This window comes from Chroicocephalus ridibundus, chromosome 1 (genome assembly GCF_963924245.1).
Source record: "Chroicocephalus ridibundus chromosome 1, bChrRid1.1, whole genome shotgun sequence".
Classification (NCBI taxonomy): Eukaryota; Metazoa; Chordata; class Aves; order Charadriiformes; family Laridae; genus Chroicocephalus; species Chroicocephalus ridibundus.
Window position 1 is genome coordinate 11509634 of NC_086284.1, and position 23395 is coordinate 11533028.

The following is a 23395-nucleotide window of genomic DNA, read 5'->3' on the forward strand; positions in this document are numbered from 1 at the left end:
GGAATTGGGGAAAAACAAGGAAACAGGAGGGTTGCAATAGAAATAGATTTACTAGGATAAAACTAAAGAATTAACATTAATAATGCTAAAGAAGCAGTGTCAATCCCGATATCAATATAAAATACCCAAGGACTACACCCAGCCCATTCCATCAGCAGGAAGCTGTGCACTCCCAGCAGGGGACAGCCAATGGGGGACACTGCGAGCGCTGCAGCTTCACGAGGAAGGGAAGGGCTCAGGGCTCCGAGACTGCGGCAAGGAGTTCTCTGGACCACCGCCATCACGGGAGAGTCGAACTACACAGCAGACTTTATAATTTATATTGAACGTGATGTTCATGCTATGAAATAGTCCTGTTGGCAGCTTGGGGCAAGTGCCCTCCTTCTCTTGATCTGCCTCATCCCCTGCTGAGTGTCACCAAGGGGGGCTTTGACTGCCCCACGATGTCACAAAGGGGGGATGTGCCCCCCTGCCACACAACAAGAGGGGGACGCGGTCCCCACTGGAGCCGTCAGCGGATGCTGGGCACCGCAGTCTGGCATTGTCTGGGCAGACTGCAGCCTCGGCCTCTGACACCCCAGCAGTCTTGCGGGTCCCGTCACTGGGGACCCAGGAGGACACTGGGGAGCCGCATCGCGGTTCTGTGCTGGTGACTGGGAGCACCGCAGCCACACCGGAGTCGGTGCCATGGGGCGCTCTGACGCCGTGTCTCCCCTGGGCCCTCTCCTCCTGATTGTGATGGGGCTCAGCGTGTTCTCATCTGTGCTGCAGAGCAAGCGGCTTCAGGTAGGTGACTGTTGCACCACACTGTGCTGCGACGTGGGGTGGCGAGGGGTGGCGTGGGGTGGTGTGGGGTGCCGTCGGGGGCTGTGGTGTGGGACTGGGACGTGCTCCCGTCTCACCCAGCTCCTCGGAACCTTGCAGAAGTGGTTTACGAAGAAGAAGAAGAAGCGTCGGACGAGGAAGACAAGAGCCCGGACAGAGAAGCAGAGCGGTGAGTGGCCCCAGCACCGAGCACCCTGCAAACAGCCGACACCCCACGGCAGCCCTGAGCCGGGGCTGTGCCGGCAGCTGCTGGCCGCTCACTCTGTCTCCTCCCTCTGCAGCTTCTCAGCCAGTGGATAGAGGAGTTAGGAAATCCCGGCCCAAGCAGGAGAAGCGGTGAGTGTGGGGGAGACCCCAGATGCTGCCCCAGACCCTCACCCCGTGCCCTGCCCCTGCCTGCGCTGGGCAGCCCTGCCCACCGGCCAAGGGGGGTGCTGCCCGCGGGTCCCGCTGGGCTCCGGGGTGCAGCGGGGTCTCTTTCTCCTCCTCTGCAGGGCGAGTGCGGAGGACTCAAGCAGGAAGCCCCTCTCCCCATGGGCCCCGCTGGCCACCATGGACTCTCTGACAGACAGAGGCTCCTCTTCCTTCAGCTCCCTCTACTCCTTCCTAGAGCCCTGGCCTGGTGGGATGGTGGACCTGGCAGCGCTCAACCGCTCAAGACCCCGCTGTACCCCCAGGGCTGTCAAGAGGAGGGTGGAGGAGCCAGGGCCAGCCCTCTGCCAGGAGTCCCCACTGGAACTGCCAACAAGGACTAAGCAAGAGTGGTCCCCAGGGAAAGCAGGGACAGGGCGCAGAGCCCTGTGCACATGCAGCCTTCACCCTGCAGCCCCCAAGCCATGGCCACGGACCAAGGGGAGCTGATCATGGGGCTCCTCCACCCTTTTGAGTCCACCCAGGAGATGGCCAGGCAGTGCTGTGAGATGCTGAAGGTGCTGCAGGCCCGTTGGCAAGGGCGGGAGCCTGTGATCGGAACCTCCCCGGGGAGCCCTTCCATCCCCTGGGCAGGATGGTGGTGCAGGAGCAGCTGCGGGCCACAGTGAAGCCCCAGCACCTGGGAGCGGAGCGGCCGTGGGTGGCTGCAAACATGGATAAGGCTGAGGATGGGGACATGGACAAGGGGAAGGACATGGGAGCAGACACAAATGTGACGGAGAAGGGAAGGAGCAGCCCTGTGGAGCTCGGCAGGAGGAGCCTGGCAGAAGTGAAGAGAAACAGCAGGATGGGGCCGGGCGAGAACAACTCCATGGGGCCAAGCACCAGCAGCCCCCCAGGCTCGGGCAGGAGCACCCCCATGGATGTGGAAGGGAGGACGGACAGGGCGCAGAGCCCCGTGAACATGCAGCTGCCCCCCAGCAGCCCCCCAGCCAAGGCCACAGACGAGAGGGAGCTCTACTTGGAGCTTTTGGACACTTTCAAGACCTTGGAGGAGGAGAGGCAGCACCACAGCGAGCCCGTGGACAGGGAGTGTGACCAGGCGTCCCCAGGGCTGTGCCCGCTAGGACGGTGCCTGTGTCACTGCTGCACTCGGCTCTGCCACCGCCTGAAGGACTGGTGGAGACACTGCTGCCGGCCGCGCCGCGTCTGCTTCAGCAATTTCCCCTAATGGCTGGGAAGTGTGGGTCCAGGAACACACATCCTCCGTGACACCAAAGGGCTCTGACATGGGCACCACTTAATTTACATCTGCTCTAGACATTTGTGTTTTGCCAAAAGGGAGCAGAACCATGAGTGCAGGCTGACGCAGGCTACAGCTCTGCAAGCAAACAGGGTGCACGGACTCCTCTCCTCATGAGCAGATTGCCCTGCAAATGGGTGGGGTTCAGAAAAATCGGAAAGGATAAGAAAGTTGTCAGTTACTAGAACAAGCCTAAAGCTTTTTCACAAAATTGAGGTTTTCCTGCCTGAAAAGCTCTTTTTGCTCACAGCTGACATCCCAGCACCAGTATTTTGGGCGTTCTAGCTTTTTATGAGGGCAACCTGACATCAGCCTGACAGTGAAGACTGGCATAACGGGCATCGCAACTGGACAAGGACAACGACCTCAACCAGGCTAGAGTGGAACACCGCAGTGGCTCGCTTATGAAAATGACCCTCTGGCCATAACACTGAGGTGGTCAGGAATTCCTCCTGCTGAGCGCTGCTATGCAGAAGGCCTGGAGGATCACTTTGCTTAGCTTTGTGATACCGCGGTGAGATGTCACTCTGGGTTCCCGTACCTGCAGAACACGCCAGGAGGCTGGGAGGAGGTTGGTGAGGGTGCGTCTCATTCTCCAGCCTGGGTCTCTGAAACTGTAGCTCCGCAGACTCTTATGCTGCTGACTGGCATCTCCGCTAGCAGGATCCTGGCTAGGTGATCGTGCTTTGTGACTCTTTCAAAGAAGAGGTTCACGCGCAGTTTTGGGGCTCTCTTGGCCGAGTTGGCCCACGACATTCCCCTGACCGCTTGCCCATGAGGGTCGTGGATATGACATTTGATATTCAAGGTGCACAGGGAACGAGTGCTGTGCTCCCACAGGGTGTGCTAGTCAGCCCACCACGTTTCGTGACGGCGACTATGTCATAGCTGTCCTGCTGCACAATGGCTTCCAGCTCCTCCTCTTTCTTGCCCATGCTGCAGGCATGAGTGTGGAAGCACTTCAGCTGGCCTGCTGATCCTGACACCTTTTTGCTGGAAGAAGGCTTCACTCCTACCTGACCATTCCCAGGCGCAGCCGTAGCTTCTAACCCATCAATGACCCTTGCGTCTCTGCTGCCGGATTCATCCCTTTCCCCCTTCAAATCTACTTGAAAGCCCCTTTGATGAGCCCTGCCAACTCCTGTGCAAGGATCCTTTTCCCCTTTTGAGGCAGGTGTATCCCATCGGTCTCCAACAGGCCTGCTGTCCTGTCAAACCATGCTGTGATCAAAAACCCCAAAGTCCTGCCGCTGACACCAGGCTCGCAGCCAGGTATTGATCTGCGGGCTCTTCCTGTTGCTTTCCTCATCCTTCCCTGTGCCTGCAACGACAGAGGAGAGCACGACTTGCGCTCCTGAGCCCTTTCCTAGTCATCCCAAGGCCCAGAAGTCTCTCTTGATCTCCCTTGGGATTCTCGGTAACAGATCATCTCTGCCTGTCTGAAAAATGAGGAGCGGTTAATAATCGGAGGGGCTTACCAGGGAGAGAAGTTTTCTTCTGGTATCTTTAACCCGGGCCCCTTCCCTGAGCACACTTCCCTGAGAAGTGGGTCTGGTCTGCATATCGGGCCTTGCGCTCCCTTCAGGATGGAGTCGCCTACAACAGTGACCCGTCTTTTCTTCTTAACTGAAGACGTTTTGATGCGAGGTGTGGTTTGGCTTAACCTTGGCAACACCTCTGTGGACACTGCGTTATCTTCCTCGTCAGCATTAGGTTCCCCTCGCAGAGCCTCGTACCTGGTTTTTCAGGGTACCTGGAAGGCCAGGGAGTTACTGGGGAGACACGCCTGCTTCGCCGGGCAGGAACATGTTCCCACAGCCCCCTGTCCTCTTCGTTACCTTCTTCAGCTAGGCAGAGGGAGGGCGGGGAATCTGCTGTGTCCCCCATCTTGTCAGCAGCCCCCCTGGGAGCTGCTGGCTCTGCTGGGCGGCCTGCGCTCTCCCGGCCTTTCCCCAGCTCCGGAAAAGCCCCTGTTTTGCCTTTTTTCGCCACCAACCCCCGCTCCCTTGCGGACGTACCTGCCCCGAAGCTGTCCCTCGGGAAGCGACCGGTGGGGGCCGTTACACCCCGTTTAAATTGAGCGCCGTTCCTGCTCGCCCCGGCCCGGCCCGTCAGCGCCCCCCCGCCAGCTGCCGGCCCTCGCGGCCGGCCTGCGCCCTCCCGGCCTTTCCCCGGCCCCGGGCAGCTCCGGAATAGCCCCTTTTTTGCCTTTTTTCGCCACCAACCCCCGCTCCCTTGCGGACGTACCTGCCCCGAAGCTGTCCCTTGGCGAGTGAGAATTCGCGAGAAGACACAGACGGCCCTTCAGCACTAGTTCCTGATCACGTTGCAGGGATATGCGGGGGGAACACCGCCGCCTCCTGGGAGGGAACCCCCGAGCGCCGCCATCGGCCGCCGCTGTGGGCCGGGCCGGGCCGGGCCGGGGCCGGGGCCGGGGCCGGGGCCTGGGGCGGGGCTGCGCCCGGCTGTGGGGCGGCTGAGGGCCCGGCGCCGTGGCCTGTGCTCCAGAGCCCTCAGCAGCTCCCTTGCCCTTCTCTGGACACACAGAATGGGAAGTGGGAAAGGGAGGAAAGTCGTGGCGTGAGAGAAAGGCAGTTTAATACGCAAAGCAAAAGCCGCGCGCACAAGCAAAGCCAAACAAGGAACCCGTTGGCTGCTTCCCATTGCAGGCGGGGGTTCAGCCGTCTCCAGGAAAGCCGGGCTCCGGCAGCGTGAGGGGGACTTGGGAAGACAAACGCCATCACTCTGAACATCAGCCCTTCCTTCTTCTTTCCCCGGCTTTATATACTGAGCGTGACGTCAAATGGCACGGAATGTCCCTTTGCTCAGTCGGGGTCAGCTGTCCTGGCTCTGTCCCCTCCCAACTCCCTGTGCCCCCCAGGCCACTGTCGGTCGGGCAGCGTGAGGAGCAGAAAAGGCCTTGAGAGCTCAGCAACAGCTAAAACCACCAGTGCGCTACCAACACTGTTTTCATCCCAAATCCAAAACACAGCGCTACACCACCTGCTCGCAAGGAAGTCATCCCCACCCCAGCCGAAAGCGTGACACCCCAGTGCCTTGGGAGGGAGCAACTGGGGCTGGGGGCAGACAGGGACATGGACGCAGATGCAGACGTGAACAAGGACAGGGACACGGACACAGGAGCAGGCAGGAGCAGCCTGGGGAAGAGCAGACACAAGAGGGAAGGCTTGCGGACAGAAAGGGAAGGGGGTGGAGGGTCAGCAAGGGATAGAAGGGGAGGTGCGAGCATCCCTGAGAAGACACACCTTTGAGTCGATCCCTTCCAGGCAAAATGCTTTCAGAGGCTCCACACATTTGCCTTCTGGGCCCACAGAAAAGTGTGGGAGCACAAGTCTGAGGCCTGTGCGCCCCAAAGGGAGAGAAGGAGATGTTCAGCAAAGGGACAGGAGGACTTGGGATTACCCCTTCACGTGTCTCACACCATCCCAAAACCTCCCATGAACTCAGCAGCGCCCCGAGCTGCTGCCACTGCTCACGGTGGTGATGACCAGCTCCAGCCTCCGTCCTCTTGGCACCCTCCCTGCAGGTATTGATGTGCGTGGAGGAGATCCCCCTGAGCCGCCTCTTCTCCAGGCTGAGCACTCCCAGCCCTGCCCAGACTGGGCACTTGAACTTCAGCAGCGGAGACCATTTCACTGTTTAGCTAGACCGAAGGCCAAAAAGTTAAAGGATGTGGCCTGTGCTTGTACCGTGATTCTTTTTCACTCGTTGGGCTGGTTTTGGTTGTTTTGTTGGGGTTTTTTTAGGCGTTTAGTAACTGGGAACTTTCTTATCCTTTCCGATGTTTCTGAACCCCACCCTTTTGCAGGGAAATGTGCTTATGAGGAGAGGAGTCCGTGCGGCCTGTTTGCTTGCAGAGCTGTAGCCTGCGTCAGCTGCACTCGTGGTTCTGCTCCCTTTTGGCAATACACAAACGTCTAGAGCGGATGTAAATTAACTGGTGCCCATGTCACAGTTTTTTGGTATCACGGAGGATGTGCCACCAAAGGTGTGCGACAGCCTTGACCCGTGTCAAGGAGCATCAGGTCTTTGCACGCCTGAGGGAAGCACACGGCCTGATGGTTGCTGACAGCGCTCTTTAGGTTCTGTTGCGCTGCAGAGCTTCCAATGAACAGGCGGGATCTGCAAAGCTTTCTAGAAATTGTCTTTGGATCTACTCTCCTACCGGGGATAATTTCCAATATAGAATCATAGAATCATAGAATTGTTGAGGTTGGAAGGGACCTTTAAGATCATCGAGTCCAACCTTTAGCCTACCCTGACAAGAGCCACTTCTAAACCATGTCCCTCAGTGCCCCATCTACCCTTTTTTTAAACACCTCCAGAGATGGTGAATCCACCACCTCCCTGGGCAGCCTATTCCAATGTTTAATAACCCTTTCAGTGAAAAAATGTCTCCTAATATCTAATCTAAACCTCCCCTGACATAACTTGAACCCGTTTCCCCTCCTCCTATCACTTGTCACCAGGGAGAAGAGGTCAGCCCCCATCTCTCTACAACCTCCTTTCAGGGAGTTGTAGAGGGTGATAAGGTCTCCCCTCAGCCGCCTCTTCTCCAGGCTAAACAACCCCAGCTCCCTCAGTCGTTCTTCATAAGGTTTGTCCTCCAGGCCCCTCACCAGCTTTGTAGCCCTTCTCTGGACACGCTCCAACACCTCAATGTCCCTCTTGTAGCGAGGGGCCCAAAACTGAACGCAGTACTCGAGGTGGGGCCTCACCAGTGCCGAGTACAGGGGGATGATCACTTCCCTAGTCCGGCTCACCACACTATTCCTGATACAGGCTAGGATGCTGTTGGCCTTCTTGGCCACCTGGGCACACTGCTGGCTCATATTCAGCCGGCTGTCAACCAACACTCCCAAGTCCTTTTCTGTCGAGCTCCTTTCAAGCCATTCTGCCCCAATCCTGTAGCGCTGCATGGGGTTGTTGTGACCCAAGTGCAGGACCCGGCACTTGGCCTTGTTGAACCTCATACCATTGGTCTCAGCCCATCGGTCCAGCCTGTCCAGATCCCTCTGCAGAGCCAACCTCCCCTCAAGCAGATCAACACGCCCGCCCAGTTTAGTGTCATCTGCGAACTTACTGAGGGTGCATTCAATCCCTTCATCCAGATCATTGATAAAGATATTAAAGAGAACCGGCCCCAGCACCGAACCCTGGGGGACACCACTTGTGACTGGACACCAACTGGATTTAACTCCATTTACCACCACTCTCTGGGCACGGCCATCCAGCCAGTTTTTTACCCAGCGAAGAGTACACCTGTCCAGGCCATGAGCAGCCAGTTTCTCCAGGAGAATGCTGTGGGAAACAGTGTCAAAAGCTTTGCAAAAATCCAAGTAGATAACATCCACAGCTTTTCCCTCATCCACTAAGTGGGTCACCTTATCGTAGAAGGATATTAGGTTTGATAGGCATGACCTGCCCTTCACAAACCCATGCTGACTGGGCCTGATCACCCTGTTCTCCTGCATGTGCCGTGTAATGGCACTGAGGAGGATCTGTTCCATGACCTTCCCAGGCACCGAGGTCAGACTGACTGGCCTGTAGTTCCCGGATCCTCCTTCCGACCCTTCTTGTGGATGGGTGTCACATTTGCTAACCTCCAGTCAGCTGGGACCTCCCCGGTTGTCCAGGACTGCTCATAAATGATACCAAGTGGCCTGGCGAGCACCTCCGCCAGCTCTTTCAATACCCTTGGGTGGATCCCATCCGGCCCCATAGATTTGTGCAGCTCCAGGTGCTGAAGCAGGTCCCTCACCATTTCCCTTTGGATTAGAGGGGCTTCATTCTGCTCCCCATCCCCGTCTTCTAGCTCAGGGGTCTGGGTGCTCAGGGAACAACTGGTCCTACTGCTGAAGACTGAGGCAAAGACTGCATTAAGTACCTCAGCCTTTTCCTCATCCTTGGTCACTATGTTGCCGGTCCCATCTACTAGAGGACAGAGATAATCCTTAGTCCTCTTCCTATTGCTAATATATTTATAGAAGCTTTTTTTGTTGTCCTTGACAACAGAAGCCAGGTTTAGCTCCAGCTGGGCTTTGGCCCTCCTGATTTTTTCCCTACATAGCTTAACTAACTCTTTGTAGTCGTCTTGAGTGGCCTGCCCTTCCTTCCAGAGGCCATAGATCCTCTTTTTTTCCCGAAGTCAATCTGTCAAATAAGATCATGGCATGAGCTGAGGGTACAACATGTTCTAACAGTAATAGAAGTTGTCTATCTCTCTGGGTGGGGTGTAATGCTCAAGGGCCCCCCCATCTCCACGGGAGAGTGGGCATTACTGTAGCATCTACTGTTGTCGTTACCCAAAACTGATTCTCTGCTCCTGTCAAGGGACAAAACTGATCTGCTGACAGTCACAGGGATAGAGAAAATACTGACTTTTTTATTGGTTGACAAGAGGGGCACCCCAGGGGGTTCCTGGCCCCACACTTCCCACCCATTGGGGGAAATTGCTGAAGCAGACACGGCGCGGCCAGCAGCAGCGTCTCCAGCAGTCCTTCAGGCGGTGCCGGAGCCGGGTGCAGCAGTGACACAGGCACCGTCCTAGTGGGCACAGCCCTGGGGACGCCTGGTCACACTCCCTATTCACAGGCTTGCCATGCTGCTGCCCCTCCTCCTCCAAGGTCTTGACAGTGTCCAAGAGCTCCAAGAAGAGCTCGCTCTCGTCCGTGGCCTTGGCTAGGGGGCTGCTGGGCGGCGGAAGAACATTCATGGGGCTCTGCGCCCTGTCCCTCCTCCCTTCCGCATCCATGGGGGTGTTCCTGCCTGAGCCTGGGGGGCTCACCACCCATCCTGCCCAGGGGATGGAAGGGCTCCCCGGGGAATTTCTGGTCACAGGCTCCCGCTGCCCCTTTCCAATGGGCCTGCAGCACCTTCAGCATCTCACAGCACTGCCTGGCCATCTCCTGGGTGGACTCAAAAGGGTGGAGGAGCTCCATGATCAGCTCCCCTTGGTCCGTGGCCATGGCTGGGGGGCTGCAGGGTGAAGGCTGCGTGTGCACAGGGCTCTGCGCCCTGTCCCTGCTTTCCCTGGGGACCGGCTCTTGCTTGGTCCTTGTAGGCAGTTCCAGTGGGGACTCCTGGCAGAGGGCTGGCCCTGGCTCCTGCACCCTCCCCTTGACAGCCCTGGGGGGATGGCACGGTCCTGAGCGGTCGAGTGCTGCCAGCTCCGCCATTGCACCAGGCCAGGGCTCTGGGAAGGAGTAGAGGGAGCTGAAGGAAAAGCAGCCTCTGTCTGTCATTGGGTTCATGGTGGCCAGTGGGGCCCATGGGGAGAGGGGCTTCCTGTTCAAGGCCTCTGCACTTGCCCTGCAGAGGAGGAGAAAGAGACCCCACTGCACCCCGGAGCCCAGTGGGACCCGCGGGCAGCACCCCTCCTTGGCGGGTGGGCAGGGCTGCCCAGCGCAGGCAGGGGCAGGGCACGGGGTGAGGGTCTGGGGCAGCATCTGGGGTCTCCCCCACACTCACCGCTTCTCCTGCTTGGGCCGGGATTTCCTAACTCCTCTATCCACTGGCTGAGAAGCTGCAGAGGGAGGAGACAGAGTGAGCGGCCAGCAGCTGCCGGCACAGCCCCGGCTCAGGGCTGCCATGGGGTGTCGGCCGTTTGCAGGGTGCTCGATGCTGGGGCCACTCACCGCTCTGCTTCCCTGTCTGGGCTCTTGTCTTCCTTGTCCGACGCCTCGTCTTAGTCTTCTTCTTCCACCACTTCTGCAAGGTCCCTAGGAGCTGGGTGAGACGGGAGCACCTCCCAGTCCCACACCACAGCCCCGCACGGCACCCCACACCACCCCATGCCATCCCTCGCCACCCCACGCCACAGCACAGTGTGGTGCAACAGTCACCTACCTGAAGCCGCTTGCTCTGCAGCACAGCTGAGAACACGCTGAGCCCCATCACAATCAGGAGGAGAGGGCCCAGGGGAGACACGGCGTCGGAGCCCCCCATGGCACCGACACCGGTGTGGCTGCGGTGCTCCGAGTCACCAGCACAGAACCACGATGCGGCTCCCCAGTGTCCTCCTGGGTCCCCAGTGACGGGACCCGCAAGACTGCTGGGGTGTCAGAGGCCGAGGCTGCAGTCTGCCCAGACAATGCCAGACTGCGGTGCCCAGCATCCGCTGACGGCTCCAGTGGGGACCGCGTCCCCCTTTTATAGTGTGGCAGGGGGGCACATCCCCCCTTTGTGACATCGTGGGGCAGTCAGAGCCCCCCTTGGCGACAGGCAGCAGGGGATGAGGAAGAGCAAGAGAAGGAGGGCACTTGCCCCAAGCTGCCAACAGGACTATGTCATAGCATGAACATCACGTTCGATATAAATTATAAAGTCTGCTGTGTAGTTTGACTCTCCCGTGATGGCGGTGGTCCAGAGAACTCCTTGCCGCGGTCTCGGAGCCCTGAGCCGTTCCCTTCCTCGTGAAGCTGCAGCGCTCGCAGTGTCCCCCATTGGCTGTCCCCTGCTGGGAGTGCACGGCTTCCTGCTGATGGAATGGGCTGGGTGTAGTCCTTGGGTATTTTATATTGATATCGGGATTGACACTGCTTCTTTAGCATTATTAATGTTAATTCTTTAGTTTTATCCTAGTAAATCTATTTCTATTGCAACCCTCCTGTTTCCTTGTTTTTCCCCAATTCCCCTTCCCGGGTGGGGAGGGGTCATCGGGTGAGAGAGTAGTTGTCTAAAGGACGAGAAATTGTGGTGGTTTTCTCAAACCATAACAAGAAGGGAGAGAGAAGGAGAAGGGGAAAAGGAGAAGGAGAAGGGCCCCACCCCTTCCGGGCATGGTTTGGGTGGGAAGGGACCTCTAAAGGCCACCCAGTGCCACCCCCTGCCCTGGGCAGGGACACCTCCCACCAGCCCAGCTTGCTCCAAGCCCCGTCCAACCTGGCCTTGATCCCCTCCAGGGATGGGGCAGCCACAGCTTCTCTGGGCAACCTGGGCCAGGGGCTCACCGCCCTCACAGCCAAGAATTTCTGCCCAAGATCTCAGCTCAATCGCCCCTCTTGCAGTGGAAACCCCTTCCCCCTCGTCCCATGGCTCCCCTCCCTCATCCAGAGTCCCTCCCCAGCTTTCCTTGAGCCCCCTTGAGGGACTGGAAGGGGCTCCAAGGTCTCCGCGGAGCCTTCTCTTCTCCCGGCTGAACTTTTATAGATATTATTTAGTATTCCTGCTGAAAAATGAGAATCCCTATCTGATCCTCTGGTTCAGATAGGAAGGGAATGGGAGTTTTGAAGCACAAAGTCTTACCTTTAGAGTAGCCAAACTGCATTTCCTTTCTGCCCGGTTTTGGAGCAGCCTCTCCACGGGGGTGACACTTAGAAAGGCCCACACTTCCAGAAAGAACAGCCTGTGGCATGACAAGGTGAGCTGTAGCAGCTCATCGTCCAGCAGCTCACGGTCGTTGTTCCACTGAAGTGTTAATTCCTTCCAAAAAGAACAAAAGTTGTTAGTGCTACTCAACAGAACCGGTGAGCGCAGTAACTAGAATTCAATAAACAAGTTTCCCAATACTACCAACAGAAGGGACTGGCAGCAGATCAATTTTGTCCCTTGACAGGAGCAGAGAATCAGTTTTGGGTAATGACAACAGTAGATGCTACAGTAATCCCAACTCTCCCGTGGAGATGGGGGGGCCCTTGAGCATTACACCCCACCCTAAGAGATAGACAACTTCTGTTACCGTTAGAAGATGCTGCACCCTCAGCTCATGCCATGATCTTATTTGACATATTGGAAATTATCCCCGGTACGAGAGTAGATCCAAAGACAATTTCTAGAAAGCTTTGCAGATCCCGGCTGTTCCTTGGAAGCTCTGCAGCGCAACAGAACCTAAAGAGCGCTGTCAGCAACCATCAGGCCGTGTGCTTCCCTCAGGCGTGCAAAGACCTGATGCTCATTGACGTGGGTCAAGGCTGTCGCACACCTTTGGTGGCGCATCCTGCGTGACACCAAAGGCCTGTGACATGGCCACCAGTTAATTTACATCAGCTCTAGATGTTTGTGTGTTGCCAAAAGGGAGCAGAACCACGAGTGCAGGCCGATGCAGGCTACAGCGCCGCAAGCAAACAGGGTGTACAGACTCTTCTCCTCATACGCAGATTTCCCTGCAAAAGGGTGGGGTTCAGAAACATCGGAAAGGATAAGCAAGTTCCCAGTTACTAAACGTGAACACGTCTAACTAGAAGAAGCCTAAAGCAGTTTCACAAAACTGAGGTTTTCCTGCCTGAAAAGCTCTTTTTGCTCACAGCTGACATCCCAGCACCAGTATTTTGGGTGTTTTAGCTTTTTATGAGGGCAACCTGACATCAGCCTGACAGTGAAGACTGGCATAACGGGCATCGCAACTGGACAAGGACAACGACCTCAACCAGGCTAGAGTGGAACACCGCAGTGGCTCGCTTATGAAAATGACCCTCTGGCCATAACACTGAAGTGGTCAGGAATTCCTCCTGCTGAGCGCTGCTATGCAGAAGGCCTGGAGGATCACTTTGCTTAGCTTTGTGATACCGCGGTGAGATGTCACTCTGGGTTCCCGTACCTGCAGAACACGCCAGGAGGCTGGGAGGAGGTTGGTGAGGGTGCGTCTCATTCTCCAGCCTGGGTCTCTGAAACTGTAGCTCCGCAGACTCTTATGCTGCTGACTGGCATCTCCGCTAGCAGGATCCTGGCTAGGTGATCGTGCTTCGTGACTCTTTCAAAGAAGTTGTTCACACGCAGTTTTGGGGCTCCCTTGGCCAAGTTGGCCCACAACGTTCCTCTGACCACTTGCCCATGAGGGTCGTGGATATGACATTGGATATTCAAGGTGCACAGGGAATGAGCGCTGTGCCCCGCAGGGAGTGCGAGTCAGCCCACCAAGTTTCCGTGATGGCCACTACGTCATAGCTGTCCTGGTGCACAATGCTTGGACTCGATGATCTCAAATGTCATTTCCAACCATGAAGATTCTATGATTCTATGATCTCCATGGGAGAGTTGGGATTACTGTAGCACATACTGTTGTCCTTACACAAAACTGATTCTCTGCTCCTGTCAAGGGACAAAACTGATCTGCTGACAGTCACAGGGATAGAGAAAATATTGACTTTTTTATTGGTTCAGAAGAGGGGCACCCCAGGGGGTTCCTGGCCCCACCCGTCCCACCCATTGGGGGAAATTGCTGAAGCAGACACGGCGCGTCCGGCAGCAGCGTCTCCAGCAGTCCTTCAGGCGGTGCCAGAGCCGGGTGCAGCACTGACACAGGCACCGTCCTAGCGGGCACAGCCCTGGGGACGTCTGGTCACACTCCCTGTCCCTGACCTCGCCGCGCTGCTGCCTCTCCTCCTCCAAGGTCTTGACAGTGTCCAAGAGCTCCAAGTAGAGCAACTTGTCGTCCGTGGCCTTGCCTGGGGGGCTGCTGGGCGGCGGAAGCACATTCACGGGGCTCTGCGCCCTGTCCCTCCTCCCTTCCGCATCCATGGGGGTGCTCCTGCCTGAGCCTGGGGGGCTGCTGGTGCTTGGCCCCATGGAGTTGTTCTCGCCCGGCCCCGTCTTGCTGTTTCTCTTCACTTCCGCCAGGGTCCCCCTGCCGAGCTCCACAGGGCTGCTCCTTTCCTTCTCCTTCACACTTCTGTCTGGTCCTGTGTCCTTCTCCTTGTCCATGTCCCCATCCTCAGCCTTATCTGTGTTTGCATCCACCCACGGCTGCTTTGCTCCCAGGTGCTGGGGCTTCACTGTGGCCCCCAGCTGCTGCTGCACCTCCATCCTGCCCAGGGGATGGAAGGGCTCCCCGGGGAGGTTCCGATCACAGGCCCCCGCTGCCCCTTGCCAACCGGCCTGCAGCACCTTCAGCATCTCACAGCACTGCCTGGCCATCTCCTGGGTGGATTCAAAACAGCGGAGGAGCTCCATGATCAGCTCCCCTTGGTCCGAGGCCATGGCTGGGGGGCTGCAGGGTGAAGGCTGCGTGTGCACAGGGCTCTGCGCCCTGTCCCTGCTTTCCCTGGGGACCGGCTCTTGCTTGGTCCTTGTAGGCAGTTCCAGTGGGGACTCCTGGCAGAGGGCTGGCCCTGGCTCCTGCACCCTCCCCTTGACAGCCCTGGGGGGATGGCGGGGTCCTGAGCGGTCGAGTGCTGCCAGCTCCGCCATAGCACCAGGCCGGGGCTCCGGGAAGGAGTAGAGGGAGTTGAGGGAAGAGGAGCCTCTGTCAGTCACAGAGTCCATGGTGGCCAGCGGGGCCCGTGGGGAGCGATGCTTCCTCTTCAAGGCCTCCACACTCGCCCTGCAGAGGAGGAGAAAGAGACCCCGCTGCACCCCGGAGCCCCGCGGGACCCGCGGGCAGCACCCCTCCTTGGCCGGTGGGCAGGGCTGCCCAGCGCAGGCAGGGGCAGGGCACGGGGTGAGGGTCTGGGGCAGCATCTGGGGTCTCCCCCACACTCACCGCTTCTCCTGCTTCGAATGGGATTTCTCCACTCCTCCATCCACTGCCCGAGAAGCTGCAGCGGGAGGAGACAGATTGAGCGGCCGCCGCCCCCGGCACAGCCCCGGCTCAGGGCAGCCGTGGGGTGTCGGCCGTTTGCAGGGTGCTCAGTGCTGGGGCCACTCACCGCTCTGCTTCTCTGGCCGGGCTCCTGTCTTGCTTGTCTGACGCTTCTCCTTACTCTTCTTCTTCCACCACTTCTGCAAGGTCCCAAGGAGCTGGGTGAGACGGGAGCACCTCCCAGTCCCACACCACAGCCCCCCACGGCACCCCACACCACCCCATGCCATCCCTCGCCACCCCACGCCACAGCACAGTGTGGTGCAACAGTCACCTACCTGAAGCCGCTTGCTCTGCAGCACAGCTGAGAACACGCTGAGCCCCATCACAATCAGGAGGAGAGGGCCCAGGGGAGACACGGCGTCAGAGCGCCCCATGGCACCGACTCCGGTGTGGCTGCGGTGCTCCCAGTCACTAGCACAGAACCGCTATGTAGCTCCCCAGTGTCCTCCTGGGTCCCCAGTGACGGGACCTGCAAGACTGCTGGGGTGTCAGAGGCCGAGGCTGCAGTCTGCCCAGACAATGCCAGACTGCGGTGCTCAGCATCCGCTGACGGCTCCAGTGGGGACCGCGTCCCCCTTTTATAGTGTGGCAGGGGGGCACGTCCCCCCTTTGTGAAATCATGGGGCAGTCAGAGCCCCCCTTTGTGACATCACAGGCAGTCAGAGCCCCCCTTGGTGACATGCAGCAGGGGATGAGGAAGAGCAAGACAAGGAGGGCACTTGCCCCAGGCTGACAACAGGACTATTTCATAGCACGAACATCACATTCAGTACAAATTATAAAGTCTGCTGTGTAGTTCAACTCTGCCTTGATGGCGGTGGTCCAGAGAACTCCTTGCTGCGGTGCCGGAGCCCTGAGCCCCTCCCTTCCTCCCAAAGTCGCAGCGCTCACGGTGTCCCCCATTGGCTGTCCCCTGCTGGGAGTGCACGGCTTCCTGCTGATGGAATGGGCTGGGTGTAATCCTTGGGTATTTTATATTGATATCGGGATTGACGCTGCTTCTTTAGCATTATCAGTGTAAATTCTTTAGTTTTATCCTAGTAAATCTATTTCTATTGCAACCCTCCTGTTTCCTTGTTTTTCCCCAATTCCTCTTCCCCGGTGAGGAGGGGTCATCGGGCGACAGAGTAGTTGTCTAAAGGACAAGAAATTGTGGTGGGTTTCTCAAATCATAACAAGAAGGGAGGGAGAAGGAGAAGGGCCCCACCCCTTCAGGGAATGGTTTGGGTGGGAAGGGACCTTAAAGGCCATCCAGTGCCACCCCCTGCCCTGGGCAGGGACACCTCCCGCCAGCCCAGCTTGCTCCAAGCCCCGGCCAACCTGGCCTTGAACCCCTCCAGGGATGGGGCAGCCACAGCTTCTCTGGGCAACCTGGGCCAGGGGCTCACCGCCCTCACAGCCAAGAATTTCTGCCCAAGATCTCAGCTCAATCTCCCCTCTTGCAGTGGAAACCCCTTCCCCCTCGTCCCATGGCTCCCCTCCCTCATCCAGAGTCCCTCCACAGCTTTCCTGGAGCCCCCTGAGGGGCTGGAAGGGGCTCCAAGGTCTCCGCGGAGCCTTCTCTTCTCCAGGCTGAACTTTTATAGATATTATTTAGTATTCCTGCTGAAAAATGAGAACCCCTGTCTGATCCTCTCGTTTCATTTCAGTCAGTATCTGGGAATGATTTCCCATAAAAGTGCTTTGACCATTCCTGGGGGATCAGCTTTCCTGGTAGGAAAAGCTTCTACTCCTCCTGAGGGTTGATCCATGATTACCAGCGGGTGCTTAACGCCTTCCACAGGAGGCACGTCAGCATAACCCATCTGCAGCCTTTGGAATGGGAAGTATGACCATGGTTGCCCTCCAGCCTCCTGCTTGGGTTTTGCACCGGAAAACTTCCAACGTGTGGGCCAAGAACTCACAATCCCCTTTACTGCCACATGTCTTCCGGGTGCTGTCCACATTTTCTCAATCTGATTAAAAATTGTCATCCCTCCATGTGTTTTATCACAAAACCGCCTAGCCAAAGCCATTGAGTATTTTCTTGGTAAGACGGGGCTTCCCCCAGTAGTCCAAATTCCAGTTTCATCTTTCGTGGAGGAGGGAGGGATCCCGAGTGCAGGGCCCCATTCCATTTTTACAGAGCAAGGCAGCGTTACATCTGTCCCTGTCATCTGACCGATGGAAGACACGTCTCAGACAGACATCAGGTAGGTGAGCCCAGCGATTCTGCTCAGCTTCGCTGTCGTCTTCCATTGAGAAGACAGTTTTTCACTTCTCTTCTGGGTGTTGAGCCAAACCTAGAGGAAGACTCTCTCCAGCAGGCTCCTGAAAAGACCAAAGCCTGCCCTCCGGAAGTCCATGGTGGCAGTTCTGCTGACGCCCTTCCTTGCTTCTCTAAGAATCAAAAACTCTGTCATTTCATGGTCACTGTGCCCAAGACGGCCTCCAACATCACATCCCCCACAAGTCCTTCTCTCTTCACACACAGCAGGTCCAGCAGGGCTCCTTCCCTAGTGCGTTCCCCCACCAGCTGTGTCAGGAATTTATCCCCACACACCCCAGAAACCTCCAAGACTCTTCCCTCTCAGCTCTATTGTGTTCCCAGCTGATACCTGGTAGGTTGAAGTCTCCCACCAGGGCAAGGGCCAGTGATCGTGAGATTTCTCCCACCTGCTTACAGAATATTTCACCTGCCTCTCCGTCCTGGTTGGGCAGTCTATAACAGACCGTCATATCAGCCTTCTTGGCCCTCCCCCTCATTCTTACCCAGAAACACTCAACCCCAGTGTTTACCATCATTAAGGTCTCAATGTTCACAACACTCCCCAACATACAGGGCCACCCCACCTCCTCTCCTTCCTTGCCTGTCCCTTCTGAAGGGTTTGTAGCCATCTAATGCAGCACTCCAGTCGTGCGAGTCAGCCCACCACGTTTCCGTACAGCGACTACGTCATAGCTGTCCTGCTGCACAATGGCTTCCAGCTCCTCCTCTTTCTTGCCCATGCTGCAGGCATGACTGTGGAAGCACTTCAGCTGGCCTGCTGATCCTGACACCTTTTTGCTGGAAGAAGGCTTCACTCCTACCTGACCATTCCCAGGCGCAGCCGTAGCTTCTAACCCATCAACGACCCTTGTGTCTCTGCTGCCGGATTCATCCCTTTCCCCCTTCAAATCTACTTGAAAGCCCCTTTGATGAGCCCTGCCAACTCCTGTGCAAGGATCCTTTTCCCCTTTTGAGGCAGGTGTATCCCATCTGTCTCCAACAGGCCTGCTGTCCTGTCAAACCATGCTGTGATCAAAAACCCCAAAGTCCTGCCGCTGACACCAGGCTCGCAGCCAGGTATTGATCTGCGGGCTCTTCCTGTTGCTTTCCTCATCCTTCCCTGTGCCTGCAACGACAGAGGAGAGCACGACTTGCGCTCCTGAGCCCTTTCCTAGTCATCCCAAGGCCCAGAAGTCTCTCTTGATCTCCCTTGGGATTCTCGGTAACAGATCATCTCTGCCTGTCTGAAAAATGAGGAGTGGTTAATAATCGGAGGGGGGGGAACACCGCCGCGTCCTGTGAGGGAACCCCCGAGCGCCGCCATCGGCCGCCGCTGTGGGCCGGGGCCGGTGCCGGGGCCGGGGCCTGGGGCGGGGCTGCGCCCGGCTGTGGGGCGGCTGAGGGCCCGGCGCCGTGGCCTGTGCTCCAGAGCCCTCACCAGCTCCCTTGCCCTTCTCTGGACACACAGAATGGTGGGAGAAATAAGTTCCGGTCCGAATGAAATAGGCTCAGGCAGAATCCTCTGGGAAGCACATTTTTATTCACGCTCTTGCAAGAGCGGGTGACCTAACAAGTAGGCACACTTTCCGTTCTTGAAACACCACACCTTTTTATTTCCTAATCCCGGCCCAATTTTTCCCTCCCCTCTTTCCCGTTGGTTGGGTACTCCAGGGTTCACGGTCTGTGCGAGGCGCCTAAAATTCTTCCCGCATGTCCTGCCGCTGTTTGCTTCTCTTTATGCTACACCTAAAGAGATTATCTGACTAGTTTATTTCCTTCCTTTTTGGTAACAAAAAAATTGCTCAATGTCATTAGCCCTGGTTAAATGTATGACTACCCTTCCAGACGCTAATGCAGTAGGAATCAGTTTGTCCTTTTGTCTGTGTGATAAGAGATGTTCTACAAGCCTTTGCTGGAGCCCCTTTGTCTCAGTCATTCCCTTATCATGTCACCTCTGATGGAAACGGCTTTACTCCTTCGGGTCAGGCGTGACAGCTTTTGAGAATTTTGAATATCCTTGGGATGCTCAAACCAGCATGTTCCTAGTGTTATGTCTCCTGAATACGTTGCAGGTCTTTTTTAGGGCTAAACGACTATTTAAGACTACCGCCCAGAGATCTGCTCCGAGGCTGGCTAGGTGAGGAGAAATAACTGGCCTCCAGACGGTCCAATGTGAACCAACAGAAGCCGTTTATTAAGCACAGATCATCACCTTTTATACCCTGTGTTGTCGCCGTACACGCGACTCGCTTATTTCTGATTAGCTAGTTACGCTGTCCACGCGCTGTCCATGCAGTTCGTTCACACAGCAGATTGGTTACAAGAATTCGCATAGTAAATTGCTTAGTCATTAGCACAACATGTTTTCTGCCTTCTCAGTTCCCGTTTTTGCCATGTACTAATTCCATCTTCTACCACCTGTTTTGCTCTTACTCTAATCTCTCATAGTAGGGAGGCTGGCTCACATGACCATTTTCTCTCAGACACATTCCTACAATCCCCCCTTTTTCTTCTTGAGCCAGCCAGACCTTATGCATGGCATTTTCTATCATGTCAGTCACTTTGCGGAGAACACACGAGGCTACCATAACCAATAGTAATATAACCAACAATAGCATGAGCCCTTGCTTTAGTAAATCTGATAACCATCCCGTTATACCCCATGAGCTTAACCAATCATCGAAACCTTTTTGACCACTTTTAATTTGGACATGTTATCCTTCAGATCCCGCAACTGCTTATGAATGGATGATGAGTGGTTGGAAAGGTTCATGCAACACATACCTTCAAAATCTTCATATCCATGACCCTGAGCTAACAGCAAAAAATCAATAGCCGCTCGATTTTGCAACGTAGCATGCTGAATGCTATCAACATCAGTGAGCAAGCTAGATATGATTTCAGTTGCAAGGTTTATCTGTTTACTTGCCCAACACCCTATCTTATTCAACATATTCAATGCCATGGCTGTTCCCAGCGAAGGAAGAATACTTAGCCCTATTCTTTGTCCGAGATTCGGGAACGTTATATGGTCGTCACAGGATGGAGTGAAGGTACGAACTGTTCTCTTGGCTCTGTGTTTACTGTGTGCGCTGCTCACTGTGTCTTTGGCCGTACGCAGGCCTCTGCTCGTAGATCTGCCCCATCTCCCCCTTTTTTGTTTAACACCAGACCATTTATTAACAAGGTGGCCATGACTTGTGCTTCTACTCGTTGTGACGCTCTTAGCGGGTTATATATCATACTAAACACAATTAAAAACAGAATCAAGAAGAACCCTGCTAAGGCAATAAATACCCAGATTCCTAAATTTAGCCCAGAAAGCCAATTTCTTTGGATTTACCCACGAGAAATCCTTTTGTAATATTTCAAATACATTGCGGTTCATTAAGTCTTGAATGTTTAGTATTTGAGCTTTTAGCTGGTCATGTAAAGGACGAATATTGTCTTGCAACGACATGTCAAAAGCACCTTGAAGATGGTGTTTAACCATTTCTCAGCCATGTAGCAACGTATTCCAGGGGAGAGATGTAACACAAAGTCTTCGAGAGTTGTACTCCCAATCACAATACAGAGAAAGACGTGTTTTTAATGCGTTTTGCCGATTCCCTGTCCATATTACTGCTGTTTTATACCTTACTAGCGTTAACTTTACACAACAAGATTGATTACATTCTTGTATACTTGCATTTTGAGCCGAAGCAAACAGACGGATGAGAAGTACAAATCATTACAGAATTGTCTTGCTCACAACTTCTATTTGTTGCAGTATTATCTGTGGTTAGCATGCACCCCGATTTAGGGTGCTTATAATACACCTTCGGTTGTTCAGGCCATTCAACACTTCTTACAAAATGTCGCTCTACTGCTGTGGATGACAAAGAAGACATGTTTAGAAAACTTAAAACATGAGTTGCTTTATACACTCACTCTTGAGGTGTCATACCTACGGGATTCCCCCTTTTTTGTTTAGCAAGCATGGTTTTTAAAGTATGATGCATACGCTCCACAATTGCTTGCCCAGTCGGGGAATGAGGAATACTGGTGACATGTTTAATACCTCATATCTGTAAAAAAAAAAAGACCTGTACTTTAGCGGACACATAAGCTGGTTCATTATCAGTTTTTATAGTTTTCGGTACTCCCACGACTGCGATGCATTGCAACCAATGTCGAATAACATCACAAGCCTTCTCTCCTGTATGAGCAGTAGCTACAACAAAGTGTGAAAACAAATCAACTGAAACATGTCCAAATTCCATAATGCGCGTAACATCGGATTGCCAAAGTTCATCAGGTGTAAGTCCTCGCGGGTTAACCCCCGCAAAGGATGGCAGAGGAGCCAGCTGCTGACAACCGGCACACGTTCACACAGTATCACGTGCTTCTTGTTGTGTCAAAGAAAATTGCTTCCTCAATGCCTTCGCATTTTGATGAAAAAAAATCATGCGACATTTTAGCTTGCTGCATAATGTTGGGAGTTGTTACCAACAGTGTGATAATCCGCAACTGTGTTTCCCTCAGTTAACGGGCCAAGTAAACAGCTATGAGAGCGTATGTGGACAATAAAATAAGGAAACTGTCTTTTTCATAAAAGCAACAGTAATTGCAGTAAGAGACTAAATAACCATTGGTTCTCTACTTGTTTTATAAATGCTCCTTCAAGTCTTTGAACAATACCAGTAACACATTGAGATTCTGCCTACATTTAGCAGTTCCTGTTGAAATAAGTCCAAAGCCTTTACTGTGTCCCTGAACCATCTGCAAACACCGAACAGGTGCCATCAAGAGGCTTTGGTGCTAGCAGGATGCGCGGCTGTAAAGGAATTTGTGAAAGTGACTGTAATAGTCTGTGCCAGGGGAAAGAATAATTTATTTGCCCAATATAATGTACTAAGGAGGTTAAGACTTTGTGATAACCAAGGGTCAAGGTCATCCTTTCTGGTGGGGACATGTATGTGGCTTGGATCCATTCCAGAAAGCTGCTGACAGCACAAACGACCCTGGAAAAACAATCGCGGTAACATTTCAATCATCGTAGTTACTGGTTTTGAAAAGGTATGTGGCAAAAATACCCACTCTAGTGCAGTCAGGCTCTTTGCGAGTGCATCATCCCACTGTCCTATCAGGGCATAAAGTTGAAATTCTTGTAGGAAGGTGTTCAATGCGTCTTGCAGCAGTAGTAGACTATATCTTATCTTGCAACATGCTGTAATGCCTTCGGAGCTGTTGGGGTTAATGAACATAGAACTTATGGGGGGGGGGGCGGGGGCAGACACAGTGCTTCAGGGCATCCCCTGTATCTTCAAAGTGCGCTCATGTCTCTCTCCCCCTCGCTCATGTCTCTCTCCCCGTCTCTGACCCGAGACAGCCCCCTTATATCCTGCACTGGATTGAGTGGAGAAGTACAGGCTCGAGCCGCTGCACGCGTGGCCAGTGCACGCAGCAAGTCCCACCAGACTCTCCTGCACTGGACTGAGTAGAAAAGTACAGGCCAGAGTCGCTGCACGCGTGGCCAGCGTATGCAGCGAGTCTCACCAAACTCATGATCCAGCTTTGCTAACAGCGGCTGTCTGATACGTGACTCCATTGTTGTAATCCCGTCTTAGCTTCTTCTGTGAAGGTCGGGTTCTCATGGATACACACATAGTTTTTAGAGCAACATATTCTACAACTCGTACGAGGGTACGATGCAAAGCGGCATTTACAACTGATCGTATAATGCTTATTAAACACGGCAAACAGCATACTAAACATAACAGACAAATTCCTTCCACACAGGCAATGAGTATAATTTGCTTCAACCAACCCCACCCCCAAGTCCATCCAGCAAAGAGATTTCACCCAGTGGTCTCCACAAGTTGCTGGTTCGGTCGGTGCAGTTCCTGCAACTGGGCATGGATGGATTTGGAGTGGTCACTTAGATTCATACAATACAGTCCTTTAAAATCTTGACAACCGTGTCTGTGAGCTGAAAGCAAAAAATCAGTAGCAGTTCTGTTTTGCAACATCGCATATCGAATACTATCTACATCCAGCAACAACTCAGAAATAGCGGTACTAGTAGCATTGTTAAACTTATCCTTGGCAGCAAGAGAGTCCTTGT